The sequence below is a fragment of the Adelges cooleyi genome, unplaced genomic scaffold (genome assembly GCF_023614345.1).
Source record: "Adelges cooleyi isolate 19-005CV unplaced genomic scaffold, UGA_ACOO_1.1 ACOO_flye_CR_arks_rails_tigmint_CR_PRNA_446, whole genome shotgun sequence".
Taxonomy (NCBI): domain Eukaryota; kingdom Metazoa; phylum Arthropoda; class Insecta; order Hemiptera; family Adelgidae; genus Adelges; species Adelges cooleyi.
Window position 1 is genome coordinate 1,204,204 of NW_026096129.1, and position 6,828 is coordinate 1,211,031.

Here is a 6,828-nt window from a genome sequence, read left to right on the forward strand (position 1 = left end):
ATATTCATTATCATGTGTATTATTTATAATCAATGGTAGAACTTTTACAATGATTTGTTTTTTTTTGTTTCTGTAGTGTGAGTAGTATTTAAAATCATACCCAAAACACTTAACAAATCATGATTACAATTACAATTGTTTTTCTCCGTGGAAAAAAAAAACAAAAATTCTTTCAGTTCAATGGCGACACGTTTTTATTTCTCACGTAGGGTGGTATTCAAATTTTGATCAGTCATAAAAAAAAACTGTTCTCTAATTTACGATGTGTCCCGAATTAACCGTCTTCAACCGTAGACCACGACTCTCAAAGAAAATAATTGAAATTGAAACTAAAAAATTCTATGCCTAACGATAAATTCATAGTTTCGAACACGCAAGACGATCACAGGATTTTTTAACACCCTGTGTATATATTTTTAACGTTTTACCGTACACAATGGTACATACTTACCACGGTAAGTCTTGAGTTTTTATTTGTATGCAAAGTAAATAATATAATCAAATAAACTGTTATTTGTGAATACTCGGCAATAACAAGTTTTATATTTTGTTTATAATAGCCAATACGCATATTGGGACATAAAAATATCGTGTGTGATATTATTGTATTATTATTTTTCATGCCATTATGACATTGTTATTTTTTTTATATAACTTTAGATGGAAAACTTTTTCTTAACTATCTAATACTAAATGGCGCATTATAGGAAAAAAGTTAAGAGTATCCACACTTCATACAAATACATTAATACCTGGATATTGCCTGATAATTTATATACGAATGTTTTTTAGTAGTTTTATAATATTAATATATAGCCTTATTCGATTTACTGACTATATTTATCAATATTTAACATTTTTCATAAATAATTTTTCGTGGTTCGCTAAGTATGCGTAAGTGCCTACCTAACAGATTCATTTGACTATCCCTTTACCCTTATATCCTTATAAGTAAATTAGGTGTACCTAGTCTTTTATCTCTAATATATAATCACTTACAACCACTAGAGTACCTAATTTGGAGTACCTTATATCTTATAGGTTATATTATAGAACAATATTAAACCAGGTTTATTAGTATATTAAGCATAATATAGACGTTGCTGGGTTTTGGATTCCGAAAACAGACATATATTTAGTTACAGATACCATCTGGTTTTATTTAATCTGTGGTTGTACTGTGTGATTAGTTTATTAAAATGAGAATGCAAATAACAATTCAACAACACAAAAACCGAATCATTCGCCATTGTTTTTAAGGCAAACAAAATATGTGTTCAAATGTTGTTTTGTATAAGTTTAATATTTTTGTACCCACTTCTTAAAGCGCGCAGATAGTTTTAACTTTTAACGTACCATCACTATTATAATCATTAGTATATTTTTTTGGAATTACATTTTGAATTCATTATACATTAACGCAAATGATTGGCACTGCGATTTTCGGTTTACTTTTATCTTCACTGGCGTACGTTGAAGTGGCCAGTGCCGTAATTGAAGAAAAACAAAATCTCGCCGCAAAATTGACCGCACTTTTGAGGTACGAAGGATGGAAACGTATTGATCATGTGACAGCAAAAAATAATTTAATCGATTCGAATAAATCGTTTACCGTCAACGATGTGTTTACACCCGACGAGACAGCCATTGTAAACGTGGACAACTTCAATAGGAAATATTTGATGACCGTCTATTTGTTGGGATGTGTGTACTCTAACGCAGTATTCGAGATAGTGACTCTGATCACATACATGTTGCAAATGTGCAGTAGGGAAAGAAATTATCTCAGGCATAAGGAGATGTACAACCGGACAAGCAAACGCAATAAAAGACTGTCAAAGATGGACAAACACTTCGAGAAAATGCACCCTTGTGAAATTTATATAGTCGCTGAAAAGCAATTCACCACTGGATCGCTGATGTTCAAGTTTATGAGCAGTGCACTAATGTCTCTGGTCGAAATGATTCCTAAGAGCTTGGAAATTAGTTTGAATTTGCAACCTATAATGACATTAATTAATACCATCGTTCGGATAAGAGACATGGACATCCACAAAGCAACACAATACAACCCTTACAAGGTAAATCAAATCAGCCAAGATGATATCGGTAAGTACGCCAATACATTGTTAAGATTTGCTAGCATACGTATATCAGTGTACTTAGGTCTGTTTGAATATGATCATTGTTCGTTTTCCAGACGTAATAATTTGAATATCACCAGATATCCAAGTATCACTAGATACATTAGGTGGTACAAGTCGCAAATTCCGGAATCGCAAAAATACCAATACAGAAAAACGATAATATCCGATTTAGAAACACAAATCACAAGACTCGTAGACGACGTCACCGAAAAATATTATACAAATTTAGGGTTTGAGTACAATGAAGAAAACAAAAATACTTCCATTCCGGATCCGTTGGACGGGAAATCTTCAACCATCCACAACATTAAATCAGAACCAGACGAGCCAATTAACTCTTGACGATAATATGTTATGCATGTCAAATTTTATGAAAACAAATTTTAAAAATAAATCATCATCACTCAGTCACACATCGATTATTGTATTTTATAGTCATTTCTTATCCTGAACACCACGAATTTACCACCAAAATGATTACACGTTATAAAAAAACACTTGTCTTTGACAATAACAAATTCTTCAGAAATCGTAAACAATTTTATGACGTACAAGAAGTTGGCCCCCCCCCCACTTTATCCGATCAACGTTGGATCTTCGCCATTATTTAGCAACCTATTTGCAACTAATTGCAACCGATAGATATAATTATTATTATTAAAACACCTTGTATGGTTAATAATATAAAACTTGAATTACACTATTCGAATTTCAACGTTTAGAATTTATATAGGTACTAGTTGATACAGATTACTTCATATGTTTGTAAAAAGTTTATGTAAATTTAAAATTGGTCTTAAGTTAAATTTTTAGTATTAGTTATGTTAAGAGAAGTTATTTATTGTATCGAAAGAAATTTGTCTATTGTATATTAGTATATATAATTGTAATTGGACCCAGGTCCGTATGTAATATAAAATAAAAAATATTGATTTTTTAAAAATATTTATGACTTGTTTGATAAACTCAATGTGTTTATAAAAAACTACAGCTTCAAAATGTACTCTAGCTCTTTAATTTGTCTTAATATCCTAGACCAAAATTTTGTTATCACAAATGTTTCACATTCTGCATTTTGTTATAAATGTAATAAATTAGTGTTATGACATCTGCATAAGTGGAGAATGACTATTGTTCTCGTATACATTGTGCGCTTAGGGCCGTACATCTATTGTACGTATTTTTAATGCTATGTATATAGTATATATTACAAACAAGTATGATTACTTAATAGTTTGATTGTTAGGAATTTAAAAGTGTACAAACATTTAATTACCGCTTAATAAAAACATAAGACGTTTATTTATTTTTTAATTAAAACTACTTTTGGTTTTACGGGGGATACGGGCCATTCTGTTTACTGCAACCTGTTTGCTGTGTTTTCTACAGTTGTGAGTGGAACTGGAAGAAAAGTATTGAGTTATTTACTAGCAATAAATTAAATAATCTATTTACGGGAGATGCGAGTCAATAAAAAACATACCACGAGTTTTTATTAAGATTAGAAGTGAATATGTTTTTATAGTTTATTAAACCAATTGTAGGTAATTGTAAGTAATTTGTAAGTAATTGTAACCAAGTTTTTAAAATTAGTAACTTATTTTTCACCCCTCTACAACGTTTTCAAAATTTACCTTGACTTGGGACCTTCATGGTTTAGTCAATGATTTGATCGATTTTCAAAAATCTCCAATCTAGGATAGGCTCTGCCAAATCTCAAAAGAGTAATTTATCTAAAGCACTCCCCCTCCCAACAAAAGACCCTTTTAGATTCTCAAATATGGTTAGTTGGAAGTGTTTACAAATTGCCCAATTATCACAACAATAACTTTCGACGGAAATAATATGATGAACTCATCTATTTTTGTATACCAGGCAATAAATCGCGTAACAAACACTATTTGTGGCGTTCAACCTGTCCGAAATAACTAATAATATTATGTTGATAATATATAAAAAGGATTACCCACGTTAAGTTACGTTAATGGCTTATTTTATTCAACATTTTCTATAATACAAGTAAAAACCGTAGTTGTACGGTTCATGGAAATCATATTATACCACTCCGGTACTTTGGAACACGGTATAATTAATTGGTACTAAATGTAAAGACGCTGATGTCATATTATCTAGTTGGTACTTTGGGAGGTAAAAGTTGAAAAACTTTACTTCTTCATTGATCAAATTTGAAATAAACAAACTATACGAGTTTTTAAGTTTTACTGGCTATAATTTCGAGAAAAAGAATCAGTATGAGTTGAAATTTATAAGGAATATTTATTAGGTATGCGGGCACACGTCAGTTGTATCAAATTTAATTTGTACCCAGTTACCACCTCCCAAGGGGGGTACAAGATTTTTTTTTTGGAGGGGGGGTATTTTAGCCGTAATTTTAAGACCTTTAAGTTAAAAATTTGTCAACAACAATTTCATGTAGTTCTATGCAGACTGATACTATTAAGTTTTGATACTCAAGTGTTGTGGCCGCGGTTAATTCCGGTGGCCACGGATTCTTTGGGTAGTCTTACCTTGGTCGAGTTTGTCGGCAGTCTGTCCGTGAACCGTCCACGTGCTTGTATTTAGTATCAATGTAAGCTTTGGGTTGTTGGAGTATTATAACATATGTAGTCGACACGATAGGTATGTTAATAATAAGATGTTTATTGAATTAAACAAGTAAAGGTGAAGTTGTATTGGATTATTATACTATGTCTCTACACTACAATTAATAATTTATAATATATGCTTAATATCTACTGTTATTGATAATACAATGAGCTATTGGTTAAATGACGGTGGAACTCCGACTGGTTCATAATAATATCCGGTTCCGTATACACGGGCCGTGCCGTGTGTTATGTGCTGGGTCAGCACTAACACGGTGCGTGTAATGGGTTTATAACACAAGTACAATTTTTGGATTTTAATTTAATTTATTTTTTTTTTATTTGGCTTATTAAAATTAAAAAATTTATATTCAATTCGTTATCACCAACCCCAAAAATATATGATTAGACCACTTTTTATGTCTTTTACAGAAAAATCCAGAAAATATTTTAGCTTCGATGCATAGTGAAAGAATTGGTTCTCCCGTCATGTGGGCTTTTTTTTGTGTGTATACACTAGGGTGGTTCTTATTTATGAACTTTTAAAACTTTAATGGGCTACCCCACCATTTTGTTCATTACTATGAAAACAAAATTTGGGTAGAATTTTGTTTTGATAATTCATCCCCTTCACGTGCCGATTCACGGCCATGTAAGAAACTATTTTCTTACATGACCGTAGAAACCTGACGGCCAATAAATATAGCGAATAACTATTTTGTACATTAGGATACAATATAATTCTATTAAATCGTCCTAATGTAAACATCTATAACTATTTCTTAATATTACATTTAATTTCATTGTATAGAAAACGTAATGTAACAAAAATATTTTTCTTAACTGCGACAAATTAAAAAAATCTAAGACGAAATAAATTAATTTATGAAAAAATGAGATATAACGTGAACACCCATTTCATATTAAGGATTTCTATTGGTTTTTATACAAAATTTGTATTTTTCTATAATGTTTGTCACAATATATATCATACAAGCAAATTTAAACGATCAGCAACACAAATAATAAAACGTATTGCCGAATAACAATTTGATTTGACTATTTTTTATTTTTTTATGTTACTGGGTGCCATAATTTTAAATTTGTTTGGGTATTTTTCTTAATTTTAAGAGGAAATGAGTGCACTTTTTTAATTGTTGGCTTATTTAAGTAACATTCATGTACAATTTCTGTTCTATAGACTTACTACACGGTGAAATCGGTTCAGCGGTTTAAGATACACCCGCATTGAAGCTAAAAACGGAAAACAGATGGCTTGGCTTATAGTTATTTTTCTAAGAAAGGTATTACATATTATTATATTTTAACAGCTTGCATATGAGTTCGCAACACCACGGGATACATATTTTTATGACTCGTTCCGCAGAGCACCGTCCGCTCCATTTATTCCGCCTTGATTCCGAAGCCTTGATATCATTCGAAATATTTCGTTAACCATTCAATTTAGTTTGTTCGTTGTGAAAACAACACATAATTTAAAAAATGTAACATCCCCCTCCGCATCCCCATTCTTACCCCCACCCCAACTCGACCTCGACCTCATCCTCATCCCCATTCCCATTACCATCCTCATCCCCATAACCACCTCCACACCCATTCCCACTACCACCCTCACACCCTTTACTATCCCCATCATCATAACCACCCTCATCCCCATCACCACTCCATCTCTTATCTTATCTGATAAATTAGCTGATTTTTTCGTTATGATAAACGGTGTCGGTGTCGATTTTTCCGGTTGTGTTTCAAAGTAAAAACATACCTCTATATCTTATCTCTCTTATCTAAACAGATAAGTCAGCTGTTATTTTTCGTTATGACAACCGGTGTCAATAATTGGTGTCGTTTTTCCGCGTGTGTGCCATAGCAAAGACGGCACAGAAAAACAACACGAGCTCGGGTGAGCGGTATAGACCGTGCGGCGTTATAGATACGTCAACCGGTACTGGTGGTTCAGTGACACCGGCCGGCGGCCAACGGTCTACATTTGCGGGCTGCCTTATGCCCTGTGTTGTGGTGGTGGCATAGCGTATATACCGCGCATTGAGGCTTGG